Source organism: Camelina sativa, chromosome 18 (genome assembly GCF_030686135.1).
Source record: "Camelina sativa cultivar CO46 ecotype springtype chromosome 18, ASM3068613v1".
In the NCBI taxonomy this organism is placed as follows: domain Eukaryota; kingdom Viridiplantae; phylum Streptophyta; class Magnoliopsida; order Brassicales; family Brassicaceae; genus Camelina; species Camelina sativa.
Window position 1 is genome coordinate 3,840,464 of NC_141897.1, and position 23,696 is coordinate 3,864,159.

At 38.0% G+C, this 23,696-nt stretch overlaps 3 long non-coding RNA genes across 5 annotated transcripts; 2 read left to right on the plus strand and 1 right to left on the minus strand.

Moving 5' to 3' along the window:
- Positions 1 to 145: 145 nt before the first annotated feature.
- LOC104760471 (uncharacterized) lies at positions 146 to 808 on the plus strand. The gene is made up of 2 exons (XR_762934.3): positions 146 to 307; positions 480 to 808. It is a non-coding gene; the product is annotated as an uncharacterized LOC104760471 (long non-coding RNA).
- Positions 809 to 3,242: 2,434 nt separating this feature from the next.
- LOC104760470 (uncharacterized) lies at positions 3,243 to 17,468 on the plus strand. Of its 3 annotated transcripts, none has more exons than XR_762931.3 (3): positions 3,243 to 3,478; positions 3,553 to 3,754; positions 4,495 to 4,906. It is a non-coding gene; the product is annotated as an uncharacterized LOC104760470 (long non-coding RNA). The 3 variants fall into 3 exon arrangements; XR_762932.3 differs by having other exon boundaries at positions 4,504 to 4,906; XR_015588206.1 differs by lacking the exon at positions 4,495 to 4,906 and adding an exon at positions 17,168 to 17,468 and having other exon boundaries at positions 3,247 to 3,478.
- On the minus strand, positions 16,991 to 23,350 carry LOC147921481 (uncharacterized). Its single transcript, XR_015588207.1, has 2 exons — positions 23,131 to 23,350; positions 16,991 to 17,349 (listed from the first exon to the last, which is right to left on the minus strand). It is a non-coding gene; the product is annotated as an uncharacterized LOC147921481 (long non-coding RNA).
- Between the last annotated feature and the right edge of the window lie 346 nt (positions 23,351 to 23,696).

The following is a 23,696-nucleotide window of genomic DNA, read 5'->3' on the forward strand; positions in this document are numbered from 1 at the left end:
GTACCATTAGCTTGGTAAAGAGTTTTTAACAAAATGTTTTTCCAGAATCACAAAAATAAAGCGCGTCAAATGGAAATGTCTAGGGTCCCAGACCTCCCAGCAGTATTACACTTTACAGTAGTATGAAACGAGGCTTCGTTTTCTTATATTTATAAATAGGTCTTCAAAGGAAATCTTGATAGACTGGAGAAACCTATCTTAATGGCTACAATGACGTCAAATTTCGTTTCTCTTCTTCTTTCTTTATTTATTGTGCTCTTGTTTGTCTCATCTCAAGTTGAGGTCACCGACGCCAAACTTCTGCAACGTAAGTGTTTACACGCATAAGGTCTCTTGGTTTTTTTTAAACACGATCAGTATTCTCATGCATTTGTATGCGTGTATCTAAGATTCTAAGGTTTTCTTACATATTAATATACGTTATATTCGTAATCACATGTATATTATTTGTAGAAACTAATGATCTATATTGTTAGAAGGGAACAAATTGCGCTTGGATTACGTTCCTCTTCCACCACCTCCACCTCCCCCTCACTTCTTCCCAAAACCCCCCACCTTCAAGCCACCCTCTAAATCGGAAAGAGGAAAAGGCCCATAAGCAAAACTCATCTCCGGGAGTGACGGATATGAGGTCAACGAAAGTGAGTAAGAAGAACTGTACTCATGATTATTATCAAATGATAAACATTGGTGAAGAGAGTCTTAAAGTAGCTTATAGACTTTGCAGATACTGTCTTGAGTTTAATTTAAATAATGTCTAAGTATTTGGCTACAAATAAACCTATGTATAAAATAAATCTTTGTCAAATTATTTTTTTACAAGGCTCAAAACCAAAATTGAACACGCCTTGTGAAACGGCCGGCGACACTTGTACCAAATTATTTGGTAATATATAAGCCCAAAATTTTCGGACAAACTAAACTATTATAAAATATGTACAAAAATGTGGTCAGAAAAATATAGACGAAAGATGTAGAAATATTATAGAGTTAACTAATAAGAAAATATGTAAACATAGAGTTAACTAATAAGAAAATATGTAAACAAGTGTTGTTAATATAGTTATTTAATTAATTCTTAAAATTCTCAATTATTAATAAGTTATTGAGAGGCTATAGTTTTTATACATCAATTATTGTATATGTACATAAAACTTTTCGCAGCTTCGTAAAGTGAAAGCGCGTTGAATGGTGAAATATTCGTCGGGCAGTAGGCCCATTGTCCAATTTGTATCTAACGATGCTTCATTTTCTTGTTTGTGTGTACTGTGTGTATAAAATTGAGTATATGATTTGTTTTTTGATAAATTGATTGTTACAACAAATCTCCTCTTTATGTATGAATATAAAATTTATTCACCGCAAAAATGTTTGAACAATGAATATGAACCTTGAAATTGAAGTTTTGTTGGCTGGAAATGAAATTTTTAGTTAACTAATACAGAATAATAGATCTAACACATATGCATGCTAAATCAATAGTGTATCCCCTCCTTCATACACCGTCTCACAATACATCTATACTATAAACACATCTTCAACCGTACCTTACTCTATTTTAGAGTTAAAACTCTATTATAAAGTAGCATTTGCTTCAATGTCGTACTTATATCTTACTTTAAAATAGAAAAAATGATAGGATTGGTTTATATTTAGAGTAACTCTATTCTCGATTCTATTTTTTATATTAACTCTACTTTAGAGTAAAAAATAGAAAACTTGCTTTTTTTTACACATTTGAAAAAAACATGCTTTATTTTAGAGTTACTTTAGTTTAGATAAAAAAAAAGAAATATACAGATATTACTCTAAAATAGATAAAATGATAGGATTGCTCTATATTTTGAAAACTTGGAATTGGATAAAATAATCAAATTCTTTAAAACTATAAGTAGATAATTGATAGCTTGTTACTGAACAGTACAGCACGACTTATATAGTCATGTCAACCAATGTAAAATGGATGCTGCAATAGTAAAAATTACGAGAAAAAAATTGGAATTGGATAAAATAATCATGCTATAATAGTAAAAATTATGAGACAACAACCACCTCTTAAAACTATATATTCCTGAAAATTTTTAAAATTTTCTATTAAAATTCTTTTGAACATATTATTTATTAACATGAAGAACTACAAATATTTTTTTTTTCATGAATAAATGTGGGGTAAAAACAAAATGTAACCACGTCACCAGTTTTTGCACACACAAAAAAAAATCACCTGTTCTATATCTTATAAATTATTGCAATTTCATAATATATATATATATATATATATATATATATATATATATATATACTCGACGAAGGTTTAATCGTGGGTAGAAATGAAGCTACCTTATACGAAGTTGTGACTGAAATACCAAACCACGGCAGTGGAGGATAATCTTGATGTGGACCACAGGATGGTCTATCAACTTATTTATGGTATGATATAAGTATTTATACTAGGATTAGGAGATCACGATTCAAGTCTTTCTAGTACACTTTATGGTTGGTTATTGTAAACGTAAACATCAATATATAATAGCCTACTTTTTTTGATCCCAAGAACGATTTGGTCCGGACTCTTAGGCCAACAGGCTACAACCCTCTATAATTTTTGAAGATCTTGCTTCTAGTACAGATGCTGTGGATTAAAAAACTGTGGCTCCGACCATTTCGAATGGATTTGATTCTATAATAGAAGTGAGATTTATTCCAACTCACCTCTATTCTTATCTCTAAATTACATATTACTATTTTTTTCTATAAATAGAGAAATTATATTTTGCTCTCTATAAATAAAGAAAATATAGCAATATTAATATAAGATATAAGTTTTTATTTAGTTTCTTTTATCTTTTTATAAACCGCTTTTATAATCAAAAACTGTTGTATAAAGTTTTGGTATGATTTCTTATTGCTATTATTTATGGTTTTGCAAAAAAAAAATTCTGAAGGCATAGTATCTTATTGCTATTTATGACTTCTTATTGCTATTTGGTTTGGGCATTCAATAACGTCGAGCCGGCCCTGCTTGTCTGCTTGAAAATACACAAATTTGTATTACATTTTATATTTGCAAGTCGGCCGAAGATTCCAGTAAAAGACGACAACATAGAAAAAATTATTTTTCAGTGTGGACAAAATCTAAAGACTTGACTTATATTTACTACTGATAAAAAAGAATATTCGATTTACATTTAACTCTTTACTTGGAAATTCCCTATATATATGGCCTACAACATCACATAAGTAACATTTGCCAAAATCTACAACATTTTTTTTCTGAAAAATGCCAAAAAGGCATTATTGTGTTTGTCCCTATTTTCCTGAGTGAAAGATTTTTTTCCTGAATCCTAGAGAGAGAGAGGAGAGATAGAGATGAAAAGCAATACTGTTTCAGAATTGGGTCTTGTTCTTCTTCTTCTTCTATGCACTTTTCTTTACCATACTGAATCTGCTTTGCCTTCTCAACAAACCTCAATAACTGGTTAGTGTTTTCAGATACAGATTTTAATTGTTTCTTTGTTATTTTTTTATTAATTTATTTCCTAAATTGTTTAGAGTGGAGAACAAAGATGGTACGAGTGACACATTCATCCAGCCCACCGAGTCCTCATTATTATGTTTACAAATCGCCACCACCGCCACCGCAGATAGCCCGTGCATCACCGCCACCGCCGCAGACATCCCATGCAACACCGCCAAGAATCCCAAATGTGCCGTCATTGTTGCCAGGGATGCCACATACACCACCATAGATGCGGTATGAACCATCACCATTCACCACAAGTGTTTTCCTTTTTTTTTTTTTTTTTTCTGAAAAAGCCACCAACAGTGTAGTTATCATCAACATCACCTTAAAAGTTAAAACTGATACAACATTACTCTTCATGTAATATGGGAATTATTCTACTCTCGTCTCGAGTCAAATGATCACACAAAGTTTGAAAGCAAGGGGTAGATAACTTACCAATGACCCCATTATTCGCCTACACCTTTGATTACTAAAAAAAAAAACAGCAAAGCAAAGCTCAAAGGAGGATAAGAATAGAATAAGTCTGGGAGAGAGGAAGACTACCAAATGTTGTAAAAAGATATATCTTGCTTGCTATGGTATAGTACGGGAATGAGTCTAAAAGGTTCTTGACATTGATCAAATTGATGAGACCCACTGATGAGGGCTTAATGGAGGAAGTAATTGAATTTGGGTTGAATTTGGGATGCTACGAATGTCAACGGAGAAGTACATGGGGGTTCGATTTGGATTTGTCTGCTAATCATATGGATTATGGTTTGGATGATCATGGCAGTACCTTAGAGAGAAAATGAGTTTCTGTGTTTTCAAACCTCTTTCACAGGTCTAAGCTTATATTTTGCTTGATGGCAAACAAATGTTAAGTCTGGGAGAGTTGATATATCATGGTTTTTGTGGTTTTTAACCATGATATAAGGAGTCTTTTAGAGTATTTTGATTTTTTCTATGATGTTTTTGAGTCTTTACAGATTTTCTAGGATTTTAGCATGGATGGAGCAAAGTGGAGCAATTTGGATCATTTTGGAGCATTAATCCCGAAGAAATGAACTTGGAGTCAGAAGAGAGAGGGAGTGTCGATCGATACTGCTTCAGCATCGGTCGACACCGTGTATTGTCTACTTGAGAACAAGAAAATTGGAAGTTTTACAATTCTGCCCAAAGTTTTCCTAAATTGCAATACAAGTCCCTGATGTGTTTTAGGACATATAAATAGTTTTTTTTAGGTTTTACAAACCCTTAAGTTTTATTCTAGCAAGTTTTATTTTACTGCAACCTTGTGAGATTTTGAGAGCTTTTGGGAGAGAGATCTGAACTACTTTGAGAGAAGAATTCTTGAACTCACTCTTTACTCTTTTAATTTCAATTGCTTATTATTCAGAATTATGTTTTGTTCTTCATTGAATATGTATGAGTAGTTTGCTTGTTAGGTTCAGGGTTTTTCACAGGGATTTTATGAATTATTAGATCTGTTTATTTAGGATTCTTTATCTTTCTAGATCTTCATCATAGGTTGTTCTTAATGTTATATCTTTGATTAGCCATCTCGATTTAGATCTTAAGGAAATTAATTGATATGAGAATAAAATTGATTTTCCTGATAAAATCTTTTGATGAGCAAAATTACTTCTTGCAAAGAGATTTGATTTAGTAATTTTGTGAACAATCTTAACCTGTTTTTAAAGCTGATTTTTAACCTAGAATTTTACAAAGAGATTTGGATTTTCTGGTTTAAAATTTAGATAATATTTGCAGTGAGAACTGATTTATTGTATAGAAGAGTTTAGAGTTCTAGATCTGATTTTAATTGCTTGAATTCTATTTAATTATTGATTTAATATTTTTTAATTTCCTGAGAAATTCCCTGGACCTAGCTTTTTGATCTTATGAATTTACAACAATTTTATTTTAATATTTTGCATTGCTTTTCTTTATCTAAATCAACTTGTTTAGCGTAATCATAAAACTCTATAATTTATTGTGTAATCTTGACTCCTTTTGGAATTCGACCCCTAAGTATTACAGTGACCTCTTAATTTGAGAGAGTAGCTCTAGGGTTTAATTTGAGCATATCAATATCCATGCTTGGGAGTGTTCATGAGCCTCTCCAGGCGGCACTGTTTAAACAGAAACTGCACATCTTCAACTATCCCGAGTTGCTCCATTGTCTCAGCATGGGGATATCTCGTACCCATGAAGCCAAGCTGTTGAAATAGGTCATAGTACTCCTTCAGAGTCAACCTCCCCTCCACCGTACTTCTTCTTACTAATTTCCTGGGCTCTTACTCCGAACTCAGCTGAGGTTTCTCCATCTCGTAATCAATGTCCTCATTTTTTATTCAGAAACTTGTATCGGTCTCTTTCCACGACTCTTACTCTTGGCTAACTGCTTGACTGGTCTGCTCGACCCCGCTTCCGAATTCTGTAACAACCCTGAACCCTCGACAGCTTCTCTTACCATGTTCTTTATTTCCAAAACATGCTTTGCCATAGACTTAGGCGATGAGCGTTCTCTTGCCTTATAACCATATGATTCTCTCATTTCATTTAAGAACTTGGTGCTCTTTCTGCTTCTCTGAGACATGTTTAACTCAAAGAAGAGTTAGAGAACGCTCTGAGTTCTTAGATGAAATGAGAGATGCGTATGGTTGTAGGGCTAGAGAACGCTCATCGCCTCAGTCTATGGCAAAGGGTTTTTTGGATATGAATAATGTGGTAGGAGAAGCTGTTGAGGGTTCAGGGTAGTTACAAAATCATGATGTGGGGTCGAGCAGACAAGTGTAGCCGTTAGCCAAGAGTAAGAGTTATGGAAAGAGACCGATACAATTTTATGAACCAAGAGATGAGGGAAGTTATTACGAGACGGAGGAACCTTACCTGCGTTCAGAGCAAGCGCTCAGGAAATCAGTGAAAAGAAAAGCGGCTGAGGAGAGGATGACTCCCAAGGAGTACTATGAGCTATTTCAGAATCTTGAATTCATGGGTACGAGATATCCCCATACTGAAACAATGGAGCAACTCGGGTTATCTGAGAATGTGCAGTATCTGTTTAAGCAGTGCCACATGGAGAGGCTCATGAAAACTCCCAAGCATGGATACAGAGAGGAAACAATCCAATACTCAGATTTTCCAGCGGAACTGGGACTGCACCACAGATCGATAGGAATGAAGTGGTGGCACTATGGGCAACAAATGGAAGCACCCCCATGTTCATTTCGTCGAAAACAGAGGCGATGCACTTGAGAAGCCTAGTGGTGCGATACTTACATAAGGCAGTTGCTAATGCATTTTACGCAAAAGAGATCAAAATATATATCACGAATGGTGAGCTTGACATGATTGACATAGCGATTAAGGGAGTTTTGTTCACTACAATGGATGGAACTGAACATCAAGGTGACACGACCAACACTTCCATCTCGTTCTACATTCTAAACTACATGATGACCTACAAAACTTGGGTCTCGCAATTCAACAGTAACCAAACTCCAGGAGTGATGTGCATGGACGGCGTGGTGTTCCACTACCCTCTAAGTCATACCCACCACTCTGGATAGAAGTGAACAACTTGCGGCAGCATAACACTCTGGATTGGGTTTTGAGTCATGGACGGCTAATCTACAAGTTTATGCATCCTGAGACTAGTCCCTCGAGATTACCCCTCCCTTGTGCCAAGTTGACGACAATCTTGAGCGGTGCGCACATCGAGTTCATTCCTCCAAGAGACACTCTTTATAAATCCGAGGTTGAGGAGAAACATGTAGAAAATTAAGAAGAGAGACCCGACCCGATGGAGGAAGACACATATGAGTACTAGAGAAGTTTCACTTTGAGGAGTACTCAATGCCGAGGATTCCCCAGGTGGTCAAGGCAGCTCATGAACGTCTCAACAAACTACGGAGATGGGGCAAGGCAAGGGACAAGACGTTCAATAGTTTCAAGAAGACTTTCACGAACTTCATGAGTAAATTCAGTTGTTCGACATTCACTACCGCCATTCCTAATTCCATTCCCGAGGATGCCTTACCAATGCAGGTTCGCGCCTCTGCGAGCTTTGAGCCAATTCTCCAGAGAACACTTTATCTGTTTCCTTCTCCAGTACGCCAATCCTCCCATGTGCCAAGAGAACGTCAGCCGTCACCCGCTTCTTCAAGACATTCGTCTCATGAATCTAGGGAGAAAAGTGAAGAGGTTTGAGGAGTTCCAGGGATAGAGTTTCCTCAAGTCATCGGTCAGCACATCGGTCGATATCTCAAGGTGAGTAAGAGGTTCAACAGCATAATGAAGCTTAGGGTGACTATCAAAGTATAAAAGAGGTTGAGCAGCAGACTGAGCCTCAAGGTGACTATCAGCATGCAAAAGATGTTGTGTTAGTATCAGAACATTGTGAGCCTCGAGTCGACGACATGCAGTGCGTAGAGCAGCATAACATTTTTCAGGACACGCAAGTGATTGAGCAACAAGTCGACCAAGCAGCTGAGGTCACTCTTGCGAATCCAGAATAAGGTGAGGGACAAAGTTAGTATCACACTTCTCCTTGGACGAGCACCGATTCCTTCTTCTACTTTTGAGGTACTCCTACATTTCCTTTGTATATACCATCTCATCCTTCCATTGTTTTTGTTGTGATTCTCAAATCCTTTCTCAAATTTTTTTTTACACAAGGACTGTGTAATTTAATTTTGGGGGAGGGTTTGAGATGATGTATTGATGTTGTTTTTGGTGATTCTTATTTCAAATTTTTGCATCATAGCATATTTGAATCTGCATTCATATATTTGAAAAACCATAAAAACTTTTAAAAAAATTCAAAATTTTCTATAAAAACACAGTGTTCATGTAGATTGCAATTGCATATTAGGATTGATTCTAGTGTTATTCATATATGGCTGTTTCATTTAGCATAGGGGTTAATGATGATTATAACCTTGGTAGCTTGTTGAATTCAATAGGATAGGATCTAGGCCCTTGTTATTAGTTCTTTGATGCATGTTGATTGAACTTGAAATGTAAGACTGAACCAGGTTTTGAATTCTCCAAATCGCTCTATAGTCTTGATTGAAGCATGTTTTGAATTAACATCATTCCCTATCTACGTGAACCTAATCATGACTTGCAATTATCATATTATGCATTGAACTCGAACTCATGGATACCATATACTTACTTGGATTATCTTTCTCCTTTTTACCACTCTTGTTAATCCAAGTAGCTGATTCTCATCTTTGGAACAATTTCCCGCACCCTTAACCAACCGTTCTTTCAAGCCAATTGTATTCGTGAGTGTGAGGCTTTTTTGAGTTGAGCTTGTTAGAAAGTGTTAGGTTCTAGCCGACAAGAGTAGGATCCTGTTTAGTTCTAGTTCGCGTTATCCGGACTAGTAGGACTAGGTGAGAACTCGATTTTGGGTCTTGGGATTGGGTTTGTGCAGAACAGTGATGAGTAAAAGAGAAAACAAAAGGGTAAAGAGTCTTTAGAAGAGGGAATGTGTTTCAAGGTTTACAAGTCTAGTAAAGATTTGGGATAAGAAAAGTAAAAAGAGTTATTGGTTCTGGGCATAGAATGAAAATGTTAGACAAAGAAGAGAAAGCAAAACGCATAAGATGTCTGGAGTTCTCAGAAGAAAAGAAAGAGAACCATAGTGATAAAGAAGAATTCCGAATTCGCTAGAATGATAAATAGTAACCTCCTCTTACGACTAAGTGCAAAGAATAAGAGATTGGTTGGAGAAGATATATTGATGAAAGGTAGAGATAGGACAAACTTCTGGGTTATAAAGATAGAGCTGAGTTTCCTTGGGGACCTTTGGGTAGAAGAGATACTGCTCTTGTATGTATCAGTTGGTTTCAACCTTTAGCCTTCTCTTAAGCTCAACTCCTTTTCATGAGAGAACCTTGTTCTGTATTGATAAAACCACTTGAGAAGGAGACCATCTTTGTCTCTAACCTTTTACCCTAGGCAAATGAGTTCGATGACATTGCATAGCTTGATTCACGATTCTCTGTTAATAAATGTTAAAGGGAATGATTGATAGGAATGCATGTGTAGATTAAAGATTGGAATCGTTTCAGGTTGAGATGACATTGTCTAAAGTTTTTAAATAAATTTCCTTCACCATGCATCATAGAATTAAAAATAAGGACCTTGATTCTAACTACTCTTTTCAGCATGTTTTAAGTTCTGAGACCCCATCTTAACCCTCTCTTCCATACTTTGTTCTTGATTGTTTGCTTGAGGGAAAGCCAAGAATAAGTTTGAGCGAGTTGATATGTGTATATTTTATATCTCCTTAGCATGTATTTATCATGCATTTATCTCGGATAAATTTTTTTTTTCATCATTGATAGTCTCTTTTGCATAGAATGCATACTTAGTTAGTTTTGCATAAGTCGAGATTGGTTTTAAAGTTAGATAAATATTGAGTTTGTGACACGCGATGTCGGAGTCGACTCTAACCATATCTTTGGTCGACCAGGCGAAGGTCAAAGATCTAGTCTTCAAGAAAGTGATTGGCTCCTCCTTGGTGTTGTCGTCGAGTTCGGCTCCAATTTTGACTGTGCGAGAAGGATCTGAATCATCGATATTAACTTGAATGATCTGACAGCTCGGTAATTTTATCAAGTCATGTCCTTGCTAATGGAGACACGGCATGTGTTCTTGATAACATAACAGGTCCGTGATATTTTTTGGTCACCGTACAGGGTATAGATCCTGTTGTACTCGGAAACTTGATGCAAAGGTGATAGGTCGATGAAATTGCTCTCATGGCGTATATCCAAGTATCGCATTATAGATTGAAAGAGCATTGCTGCGAACTTAGTTTTTCTCGTGACTCCTCCATCACGGGCTTGTAATTTGACAACGCCCATTGACAACTTCACGATTTCATCATATCCAGTCAAGGTACGCGACTCAGGCTTGATTTGCTGCTCAGAAATTCCCATTTTTTCCAACGTGCAAAGAAAAATTATGTTCACCATGCTTCCAATGTCGATTAGGATTCTCTCAATGTCGAAGTCACCCATTTTTACCTCAACGACCACAGAATCATTGTGCGGATGTTGTATTCCTTTATCATCTCCCATCGTAAAGATAATGGGATCATCATTGAGCGACACATCTTCTAGGATAGCTTGTATGTTAGACCTACTTTGCCCTCTTCTTAAGGGCCCAAACTGAATTGTAACGCTGCAGTAGTCAGGTATGCTCATTTTCATGGCTCGTTGAGGTCGTTGTCCTATTAGCCTCTTCAGAGGACCTGGGAGATCTTCCTCTCGAACTTGGTTGTCCTCGTTTTCTTGCCGAGGTAAGCTCCATCTTTCCTCCTCATAATTAAGCTCGTGCTTATCATCTTCACATCGATCATTATTGCGATACTCGCGATTGTTGTATGGTGGCCTTCGTTTGCCATTAAGTTGCCCATGACAGTTGCCATCTTATCGCTTAGCACCGCGAGAATATCTTGGTTGGAAAGCGGCTTCCACTTCACCAGATTTGTATTTGTCGAGAAAGATGTACGATAGATGTTTGCATTCGGCTGTCGAATTTCCTAAGAAGCGATGAAAATCACAGTATAGATCTTTCGCTGGGAGGCGCCTTCTGTTGCCCATCCACCTCGGATATCGAGTGGACTGAGGTACATTGGCATTTGACCTTTATCATTGGTGGTTGTTGGCCGTACAGGTTCATTCTTGGCAGCTACCTTGGCATCCTCTTCCTCGACAATAACGTATCTGGAAGCCTAATGTAACGCATCATCGAGATCCTAAGGCTCGTGAATAGGCAAGTCCTTCCGCAGGGTAGACCTGTATATGAGCCCTTTTCGGAGAGTGGGAATGGCAGTGTCCTTTGAAACATTTATCATGGAGAGCACCTATTTGAATCTGGTCAGATACCGGTGTAACAATTGTAGGCTTCATGGGTTATGCCCCATAGATCGGCACTAGAGGCTCTCGACTGGATGCAGATTCGATAGTGCTTAATGAAATTTGTTGATAACTGAGCGAAATTATCGATAGAATTGTTCTTGAATTTTAAAAACCAAGTCAGTGCATTTCTGGAAAGCTTTCGAGGAACAGTTGGCAATATCTGATGTCCTCTTGCTCGTCGGAAAAGTGAGCCTTAGCGACGAGGGTCATAAAAGACATCATGAATTTCTTCGGGTCTTTGTCTCCTTCGTAGGTTGGAAGCTTTGATTTGACATGTGGGATTCTAGTCCGTGTGATTCGCGCGGTGAGAGGTGTTTGCTGCGTTTCTTCAAACATTCTATCGATCTTAGGAGCCAAAATTGACAGCGCGGTTAATTTGAGAGCTGATATCCCAAAGTTTCGAATAAAGTTCCTCGATTTTCGAGGCTACGACCTGTAGTTGCTGCACCATCGGGGGAATAACATGGGTTTCGAATGCTGAGGTTATCTGTTGTGGAAGAAATCCGCCGACATGGTTGGACCGAGTGTGAGTGATATCTAAAGTGCGGGTGAGGTTGCCCAAGTTAGTTTGACCCAGAGATAGGGTTCCCTGCTGAGGCTATGGAGTAGTATGGCGGGCGACCTCATCAATCCGACGATTCGTATCGGCAATCATCTGGAGGAGATATGTGGTCATTGTACCAAAAACCATCTAGAGCTTGCTCATTGGAATTAGTCGTGTTGGATGTGAAGTTGTGGCGTTAGACGGTGTTTCAAGAGTGAGTTGCGCTTCAGATTGACATATAGCAACTTGTTATGCTTCTGTTAAATCGGCTTCGATTTCACTAGCTGCATTACATGAGCGATCTGTTGGGTTTTCTTTTTGTGTGAGAGCTGGGTCAATGACTCTGTTAGCGAGTTTGCAGCGAGTTTGATTGGCGCCAATTGTAGAATCAAGGATTTTCACAATGAATTTGGTTAAAGGGAGAATTTAATTCAATTAACAATCTCTCTCAAAAACTAGATTCAAAGCTAGAACATAAGGTGAATTAAAATCTCTTGAAGAACAAGGTAGGTTTTTTCTCAAGAACAATTTAAGATCTAGGGTTTTTTGCTATTAGAAATCGGATCCCTTCATAGGGGACAACCCCCCCCCCCCCCCCCCCCCCCCTATTTATATGAAGTACTTAGATTATAAGATAAGTAAAACTTCCTTAGATCTAAGAATGAAATCTTCTCCTTTTGCTTAACTTTGTATGTTTTTCTTTGGGAAAAATACCATAAAAATCTCAAACTTTCAAAATTGGGACAAAAAAATCCCCAACTTTGGAGATGTCATTTTAATCCCCAACTTTGGGTTGACTTATCCAAATAATAGGGAACTTTCTTTGACTTTGCCGTTTTAGGCACGCGGTTAAGTCACTGTTAGAAGGTAATAAACGGGGTTAACAATCCGTTAACGGCTTCCGTTTACTCGAAACGTCGACGTCTTATAAACAACAAAACAATGAAGGAAATAAGAATCCCCAAATCGATTTCTAGGTTTTAGTTTTCAAATCCCCAAATCGATTTCTCAACCTCTCTCTTTTCCGATGAGTCCAAATTCTATCACATCCGGTGGCGTAGGTGAACGTGGTGTGCCGTCGAAGTGTGTGTGTTGCTTAGATGTCAAGATATTTACCTCTAAAACTCAAGAGAACCCAGGACGACCATTCTTTCGTTATGTAAGTAAATGAGATATCAATATATGGCAAGCAAAAGGGATGTAAGTATATGTCAATTCGTGTAGTTCAAATTCGTCTTCATTATCATGGTAAGCTAACTATGATTATGTTTAATTGTACATTAGAATCATTTGTTCAAATGGGTGGAGGATGCCGTGTTTGAAAAAGTAGAAGATGCCTTACCAAGACTATGCATCATTGCAAATGAGATTAGCAAAATCAAAGCAGAGGTCAATGAGATATATGCTATGGTGAAAGAATTGAAGGAAGAAGACATGGCCAACAAAAAAAGAACTATGCAAGTTTATGCTGTGCTTCAAAGTCGGTTTTGTTGGGCTTGGTGTTATGACTGTTTTGTGTTGTTTTGTATTGTTTAGCCAAGGAAATCATAACACTTTTATGTTAGGTTATTAACATGAGCTTAATGTAATCTCTTTGTGATATTCCTTGTTTGATGATTTCTTTGAACTCAAAAGTATTTGATATCTCTTGTTTGAATTGTTTCTCAATCATGATATAAAATGTTTTGATACAAACAAAAGGCCAAACATCAATCCTAAAAAACAAAAAAAAAATAGAGTATCCAAACGAAACCCGACTTTGAAGTTTAACGTGAACATTCAAACCATGGTGCCCAGCCTCCTCGCAGTGAACCTCCTTGTGATTCAGCCAGATGAGTTCTTGATCTGACTGAGGTTGTTGGATGAGATCTGTCTTGTGATGGTTGAGCTGGTTGTCGTTGAGATGGTTGTGATGGTTGAGATTGTGCTCCTTGTGATGGCTGAGATGGTGCTCCTTGAGATGGTTGAGTTGGTGGTCCTTGAAATGGTTGAGTAGGTGGTCCTTGAGACTGTTGAGAAGTATCTCCTTGCAATGGTTGACCTTGTCCAAAAAGTATAACCCTCGGCTCCTGATTTCAATCAAAAATGTTACAAATCAATGTTCAAAATGAAATATAATGTTCTTCATGAGTCGCTTTTTTTTCTTTCATAACTATTGTCTTCGCCTTCGAGCATTAGTCTTCTGTGACTTCGAAGTTGTACTCTCTCTTAATCTCTGCAACCATCTGTTGCTTGGTAATTTTCGGATCCTTTCTCAACCTCTCCCTAAACAACCAAGCAATTGTCCCTCGCTTCAACATCTTCGAGAATCCGAATCTCACACATGCATGCTCACCATCGTATATTTTCACCTTGCATCTTGTGTTTCTTCTTAGAATAAGAACAATAGCATTTCCATGGACACTTAACATCAATCGACGGGCACTTAGCACCAACTTTTATACTTTGTGACCTATACAACTTATTATCGTATCTAGTCTTCAGAGAATACCTTAGCACAGCAATCTTGAACTCATCTGAACCATTGAAAGTTCTACCCAAACTCAGAATCTCTTCCGGATTTTCAGCTTGTGGAGCAGCACATTCTTCATCGCAATCTTCATCATCGTCAATGTATGAAAGAGGATCAGGAATCCTCTCCTCATCCCATATATCATCTCCACTATCAGCATCACTCTCGTCTCCATCGTCCTCTCTCGCATCCGGGCCAAACTCAGCTTCAAAATCATCACAATTTTCTTCTTCTATACCAATATTACTATCATCTCTTTCTTCTACAGACTCTACATTTGGCTCTAGAACCACTACAATGCTCCATGTCTGATCTTCTTCACGGTTACCTTCGTCTGCATATCTACCCTCATCACAATCTTCATCACCATAAATCTCACAATCATCTCCACTCACGGCCTCACGGTCATCTTCGATATCATCATCAATCCTCTTCCTTTTTCGTTTACGTTTAAGTTTAGAAACTACCTCAGGACCATCCTTTGCAGTCTCCACTTCGATATGATCCGCCTCAGGACCATCCTTCTCATTCTCCTCTACGCATCGATCAGCCTCAGGACAATCCTTTTCACTTTCCACTTTGATTCCATCCGCCTCAAGGCCATCGTTCACATTCGCTTCACCTCCATCGTTCTCATTCGCCTCAGCTCCATCGTTCTCATTCGTCTCATGTCCATCTTTCTCATTCTCCTCTATGAATCTTTCAGCCTCAGGACCATCGGGACAATCCTTCTCATTCTCCTCTTCGATTCGATCCTCCTCAGGTCCATCCTTCTCATTCATCTCTTCGATTCGATCCGCCTCAGTATCAGAAATAATCTCAACCTTCTCGGCTTCAGATCTTGTTTGAATCATGTCTTTCTCTAGAGTATTCATCATCAATCGCAACGACCGCCGTGCCGAAACACACTTTTTTCCTCCACGGGTCCTCGCCATGAATACAATTCGAGAGAATTTGAGAGAAATTGAGAGTTTTTTTTTTAGGGTTAGGGATTATGTTCTCGATTTGAGAATCGAATTGAATTTGGGGATTCTTTTAGTCACAAACGACGTTGTTTTGTTGTTTATAAGACGTCGACGTTTTGAGTAAACGGAAGCCGTTAACGGATTGTTAACCCCGTTTATTACCTTCTAACGGTGACTTAACCGCGTGCCTAAAACGGCGAGGTCAAAGAAACTTCCCTATTGTTTGGATAAGTCAACCCAAAGTTGGGGATTAAAATGACATTTCCAAAGTTGGGGATTTTTTTGTCCCAATTTTAAAAGTTTGGGATTTTTATGGCATTTTTCCCGTTTTTCTTTTATTTGTAGGAGGGTCAGTTTGGAGATGAGGTCGGCTTCGCGACCTTAGCTAGATTTTACCCACAATTCCATTATCAGGCTTTACCCGAGATTTTCTAGTTTAAACGGAGTCTAAATTTCCTTAATTTATCTTCGCTTTATGTTGGTATGTCGTGGATGCCAATTCCGGCATCATCTTCCCTTTCCTCAAATGCTTTTATTATATAGCCAATTAAAATAAGGCAATGACTACTTTTGGAATTTATGTTGAAAAAGCTCGTTTACTATAATGTGAATATCGGACATTTTGTAAAATGTGTTTCGTAGAAACTTCTTCTTTTAGAAGATAGTTTGACTTCTAGTAAACAGACCAAAGAAACATAGATAACGAAGTCAAATGTGACCTTTTGCAGCCACTAAATTAGGATGGATACCAGAAATGAATGTGGAAGTCGAACTATTTATCGAGATTCCCTTACATCCCTTATTAATGTTTGCAAATGTTACAACATATTTCAATAGAAATATAAAACAAAACTCAAACTTCTATTTGTGTCGTTTCATAAAAACTACTCACAGTGGTGGTGAAAATGACGGCAATGGAGGAGCACTTCTAATACGAGCTCGTTGATTGCTCGGTTGTTCTTGTGATTTGTGATGCTCTTCCCCTCCCGAAATGCATATATTATAACCTATAAGAATTTAAAAGATAACCCTGACTACTTTGTGGAATTTAGGTTGAATAGGCTGATTTGGTGTAATGTGAGATCATTTCTATGAAAAGGTTTTGTAGGAACAATTTTTAAAAAAGATAATTCGACTTCCACTAAACAAATCATCTTATTGTAAAAATCATCTTACATTCGTTAAAAAATTGTCGATAATCTTTAATCTCACATGTATCATCCAGCTTTTGGCTCAAAGTTCTCAAAGAACATTTGTTAGCTAAGCTTATCTATCCTCTTATCTCTCTTTGTAAGACATTAGGGAATGCTCTCTATTGTTTTACTTAGAAATTTTAGCTCTCAAACTCCTTTTGTATCTGTTCTTGGATTCTATCTTACTGAAATGAAAACAAGTGTTTGTTCAAAAAAAAATATTCGTTGAAAAAATTTAAAACAATTACTAACACACAAAAAAAAAAAAGAACTTAGAGAAGAAAGCTCTATCCTCATTTCGAATCACCAAATCAAATGTTTAATAAATCATAAATAAACACTTTATTTATAATGAATCATATATTGAATATGAATTTTACTTTTAAGTTGCATTAGATCTCGTCTGTTGAAAAAGAACAATCTTCACAATATTTGATGGGTTGACCACTTTAATTGGATTTTGTTTATGTTTTTTAAGCTTATATTATTCATTTCATGGCAGTGATAGTGCCTCTGATTGTGGCGGTACTGAAGGTGACGACTGACATAGCGGTGGTAGCAGTGGTGGGGGATGGAACGGTAATGGTAAATTACCACCTCCACCTGAACCACCTCCACCTGGACCACCTCCTCCACCATGTCCACTAGTTGATGATTTAACCCGCCGCATCATTCTTCTCTCTCCTGTTTGATTTATTAATAAAAAAAACATTGAGAATTAATTGAATGCTGTTATTAGATTTTTTTTTTGACAAAAGAATATATATATATAACCAAATATATAAACATGTGCCTTATCCATTTCAAACGGTTGAAAGTTGAAACTATAATGATAAGTTAAAGCAAATAAATGAATAAACCATTTTTTTGTTTATTTTTCATGTTACAAACAGATCCAAATTGAAATCAAAGTGAAACAATAGAAATAAACAATCTTTCTTTTTTGAGCAAATACAAATAAACCATCTAATAAAAAATGTTACTAAAACCTACCAAAACCAAAATGCAAGCGATGCCAAACTACAAACTACAGTAGAACCTCTATAAATTAATACTTTTTAAATTAATACTTGCTATAAATTAATAAATTTTTCTGATCTCGAGTTGGGCTAGTGTAAAAAAATGACACAATTCGATAAAATAATAAGATAATACTTTTTTTTGAAATCCTTTATAAAAATATGGTCCCATCAATATCATAAATTAATAATAATATAAGTTAAATATATATGTATATATATATATATATCTAAATTTTTTTTATGAAATGTGACTCTAATGGTATTCTTGAATTTGCATTCTCGTTAGAACCCATCTATAATCTTTCTCATTGCATCAAAACAAATTTGTGTTGTTTTTTCAAAAATTGCACCAAAATATTGTGAAGCGTCTTGCATGTGATAGTTGATTCTTTACGTATAATTAGTTTTTTTTTTTGAATGAATGTGAAAATATATTCAAAACAAAAAAAGTTCCTTTTTACAATAAATGCGTCCTTGAATCAAAAGAATTATGCAAATTGCCTACGAGTGTAATTAAAAAATTTGAATAAAATAGAAAGGAGAAAGAGTCAATGTCAAGTTGCAAGATAGTTGGAGGCCATCAGCATACTTGGTCGTGTGTTGCTGCAGCGAGAGGAGCTTGGTACGGACCAGTCTATCCAAGAACTTGGTCAATTGCGCAGATGTGGTAGACTTATCCCCATGACGTCGCCGGTTACGCTCCAACCAAATTGAGTGAACAGCGGCTTGGAAGATAAAGCGTAGAAGAAAACATGTTGTGCCTGTGATCGTGGCACTCGAAAGGAGAGACAGAATCTGAGTGAAACAGGGTCAGTAGCAGTGGGGAAAGAGTTGACGGGTGAGGTTTTCCCATACTCGAACCGAATAAGGACAAGCAAAGAAAAGATTACCAAGGGTCTCGACTGGCGCCTGACCGAACACACACGAGGGATTCAAACCACGGTTCCAGGATAGTATGCATTCTCCGGTAGTAAGCCGTTGCCGCGCAGCAAGCCAGAGCATGAAAGAATACATTGGAACAGAGTCAGCAAACCAAACACATGGATACCAACCCACTGTTGAAACCACTTGCCTTAGTTGTAGCCATGTCTCTGAAGTTGAAAACCGAGGCATGTATGTCCCATTAGACTGTCGCCACAAAGCATTGTCACCTTGAGCACGCTGTCCCCGACCTCTGAGTTCACCAATCTCCAACTCAATATTGTTGAGCAAAGTAGAGCGGTGACGGCGACCCCGGTGAGAGTGAAGAACTGACACAACTGTAGCAGAGGAAGGAATGCCAAGAGTAATGAACCCCCGGTCCCCTAAGAGGTCGTAGAAACAACCAAGAGAGCACCAAGTGTCATACCAAAACGATGTGTGAAGACCATTCTGAACGTCCATCATGTGAAAAGGCTTTGCTAAGGATCTGTACTTGAGTAATTTCTTCCATATCCACGGGCCCAAGGTTGTGGATTCCCTGACTGACCAAAAGGAAGATGAACGCAGGAGCTCCCTCTTGATCCAGTTGACGCAAAGAGAATTCGACAGCTAACCTTGTTGACCTCAACAATAGACTTCAAACCCAGACCACCTTCAGACTTACGCTTACACACATCCTCCCAAGCAAGTTTATTTTTTCTGCCATTGAGATCCGGACCAGACCAAAGAAATTCTGCACAAAGGCATTCAATCTCGTGAACACAAGCATTGGGCAGCCTGAAAGCTGAAATACAAAAATTAGTGAGACTCGCAATCACTGAACTGAGCAACTGTAATCGTCCTGCAAAGGATAAAAATCTATGCTTCCAAGAACCAATGCGGGCCTTTATCTTCTCTGTCAATGGAAGGCAATCATGGAAAGTCATTCGCTTAGTTAAAAGTGGTAAGCCCAAGTAACGAACAGGTAGAGAGCCAAATGCGAAGGGAAACTAAGCCAGGAGCTCTGCACGAGAGGAATTTGAGACACCGGCCAGGAACAAAGTCGACTTCTCCAGACTAATAGTAAGCCCGGACATTGCCGCAAAATCTTTGAAAACCTCGAGTATACCTGCTAAGGAGGAGGCTTGCCCATCTGAGAAGACCATGATTTCGTCCGCAAAGCAAAGATGTGTAAGTTGCAGGTGCCTACAGCGAGGATGATAACCAAACTGACGATTCACAGCGGCCTGGTCAAGAAGAGAGGACAATACATTCATGCAAATCACGAAAAGGTAAGGCGAGAGAGAACAACCTTGCCGCAAACCCCTCTCACTATTGAAATAACCAGCCAGTTCACCATTGATTTGGACCGAAAAAGAAGTCGTGGACACGCACAAACGAATCCAATGAATGAACTGATCCGAGAGATTTAAAGCCTCCAACACATTGAACAGAAAAGGCCATTGCACTGAATCGAAAGCTTTTGAAATATCAATCTTCATGGTACAGCAAGGAGAGATGTCATCCTGGTGATAGTCCTTAACTATTTCTGTTGCAAGAAGCAGGTTCTCCAGTAACAACCGGTCCTTGATGAAGGCGGATTGGTTTGGAGCAATAAAACCTGGTAATATGGATTTGAGATGGTTTGCCAGGAGCTTCGAGATGATCTTGTACAAGACATTGCAACAGGAGATAGGCCTGTAGTCCTTCATTTCCCGAGCGTTAGTTGTCTTAGGGATAAGGGCAAGGATCGTGGCATTGAGACCTTTTGGGAGGAAACCAAACAGGAAAAAAGATTGAACAGCATTTGTGAGATCTGAGCCGACTATAGGCCAGCAACTCTTAAAAAACTCTATTGTGTAACCATCCGGGCCAGGAGACTTGTTTAGAGGCATGGAGTAGAGAACCTGTTTCACCTCATCTGATGTAACAGGCATAGTTAGCTGATTCTGCTCGTGCATAGAACACCGGAACAGAAGTAACAGTCGCAATTCATCAACAGTGATACCAGTAAACTCCAAAGGCTTATGTGTCAATAGATGGGAGAAAAAACGTATGCCCTCAGCTTTAATACTCTCCATACCGGTAAGACAAATCCCATGTGGGTCTATTATCTCATGAATCAAATTCTGGGAGAACCGTTCCTGTAGAGCATTGTAAAACACTCTATTGTTTTTGTCCCCCACATTTAACCAATGCAAGTTAGACTGCTGTTTGAGAAAACGTTCCTCCAACCCTACAACTCTCTCCTATCGTGTATGGGCTGAAGATTCAGCAGCAACATCCTGAGGAGAAGGGTGAGAAAAAGAGGCAAGCTGTTTTGCACAAAGATCTGCATAGGCTTCTGAAGACTGACGGGAAATGTCAGACAGCGTATTCCAACTTATTTCGCGAATCAAAGGTTTTAGCTGTTTCATCTTCTTACTCAAAAAGAACAATGAAGAGGTGGAATGATATAAACTAGGAGTCTAATGCCAAAACCGTTCAACACGCGGCAAGAACTCTGGCTGGGAAGGCATCAGGTTAGTGAACTTGAAAGGCCCTCGCCGTCGCTGAATGTCGGATGATAAGTTTATCTTGCCCCGGAGATGGTCAGAGCATCCACCCGCTTCCATCACATAGTAAGAGGTTGGGAAAACAACAGACCAATGAACATTATGAAGGACTTTGTCCAACTTCTTGCAAATCAGGCCAGATTCTTGATTATTAAACCAAGTAAACGTCGGGCCGAGACCCCAAAGCTCCAGTAAAGGGCTGTAGCGACACACGTCCTGGAAATCTTTCATCCCAGAAGAGACAGTAGGCATAACAACAGAGTTAGAATGCTCCTCAACATCAAGTGTCTTATTAAAATCTCCGCATTGTATCCATGGCATACCTCGTAAGGTGTCAAGGTCATGTTGCTGCTTCAGATCCCGCCAAAGCTCTTTTCGTTCCTTGGAAGTGTTTCTAGCGTAGATAAACGAACACCAAAACTCATCCGTAACTCCACTTAGTTGAACCGAACACGTTATTAATTTCCCACTTTTAAAAACCACTTGTAGTTTGGTATGCTGACTCCAAACAACCCAGATTCTGCCCAACCTACTGAACTCATAATTAGAGACCAAATTCCAATTACCAATAGCATGTTTCAGCACCTTACCTACATGAGGCTCCTTAATTTTCGTTTCCAAAATACAACCAAATTGAAAATTGTTATTCCTAACCCAATCCCGAATAACATCCTGCTTATTTAACTTACTCAAACCTCGGATATTCCAGAAGAAACCCAACATTATCGTCTTTTTTTAGTGTTCTTTTTGCTGAGACCGTTCGGGACAGAGAATTTATGAGTCTGCTTCGATAACCGGGGTAACTGCACACGCACACTAGAGTCCGACGCAGCTTGCTGGCGAACAGAGTCAATGACAGTCTTCTTTTCTGCTTTAGAGACCTGTGGGATATCAAATTTTTCAACATCCGCTTGATCAGCCTCTATCACTATCTCTCCCTCCTCACTGTCAGTATGGCTAAGAGTGGCATAACGAGAAGGAGAAGGGATCTCCTGGTCAAACACCGACTGTTTTTTTTGCACTATTTGTAGTTTTACCGCCTGAGCCTGTTACTTCTGTCCATTCCCCTTCATCTGCAGAAATTGTTGGACCTGGTAATATGACGCGGTCCTCAAAATGGCATGTTACTGTAGTAGTAGGTACAATAGCAGCAGAGCAGGAAGGAACCGACTCTGTCGCATCAAGCAGTGGAACTGAGACAACCGATACACTTTTGGGGGCTGGTGGAGGGCTCGAGCGAGGGGGGACCTCCCCAACTTAGCCAGACAACCATCATCTGAGTGACCCCACTTCCTACACTGCCCACACCGGGGTGGCAACCAAGGGTATTCATAGCGGACACAACAGTCCTCTCCCCGAACTGTAAAAAAATAAGTTTTTGGCAACAGTCGTCTCCCCGAACGTGTTATTAGTTCTAAAGACTGTAATATCTTTTTGGACTTCATCATGAAGGAAAGTAACATCAATTTCTTCTAAACTTTTAACTTCTAAACATCTATCATTTTCACCTGGATAATCTACTAAACTATTGATATCAATCATATTACGATAGCCGAAATTATAAATTAAGAAAATTTTATAAAAGTATGAATTATAACAAAAAATATCTTATTTTAATTTAAAAATATTCAAAATTGTGAAAATAAAAAATTCTCATCATAAATTATTATTTTATGAATTTATCAAGAAATTAAAAGCTTTATAAATTAATAAAATATTATGGTCCCGCCCTTATTAATTTATAGATGTTTTACTGTAATTTCCTCAAAAGATTTTTGGTCTTTAATTGGTCTTACTTTTCATAAACCAAAAAAAAAAGAAAAATACACAAAAACTTCACGGAAATTTAGATTATGAAATGAGAGCACATGAATTTGATTGGTATTTGGGGAGAATCATATTTGCACCTTTTTATTTATGAACTTTTTAAGTACTCGATCGATTCTAAAAAAAATCATTAGGAATACATGTCTCAACTCAAGACTAACCTGATGATGGGCGTAACTCCTGTGAAGACGACAGAGCATAGTCGTTAGAGCATGCGAGCAAAAGAACCAATAGAAGCAAGAACACTAGTCTCAAATTCAAAGAACCCTTCATTGTCATCTCACTTACTCACTTTGATAGGTTGCTAATTATTTCCTGGATTGCAACTCTTTTATATATAGTGTCGTGTCTCTTTGCGGATAGTTTAAGACTTTAAGTTCCATATAAGGACAGCGAAAGACGCGTGCTAAACTGGTAATAGCAGTTTCGACACTCTTTAGTTAAGTCAAACTGTCAAAGAAGACCAAAACATGAGATTGACCATTAATAATATTATCTTGTAATATCCTAATTTTGAAAATCGGTGGTGCATGGAAATTATTACGTCATATAAGAGTTTAAAGCACTGTTCGTCTATATTTTTTTTGAAAAAATGACCATTCATAAACAGCGCAAAGAAAGACAAGGTCTTTTTTTTTTTTTGTTCGTTTAACTGTGCAAGATAATACATCAGAGTTTAGTTTTAGAAAGTATTAAATTCGCAATTCTTTTGCAAAACTGAATTACT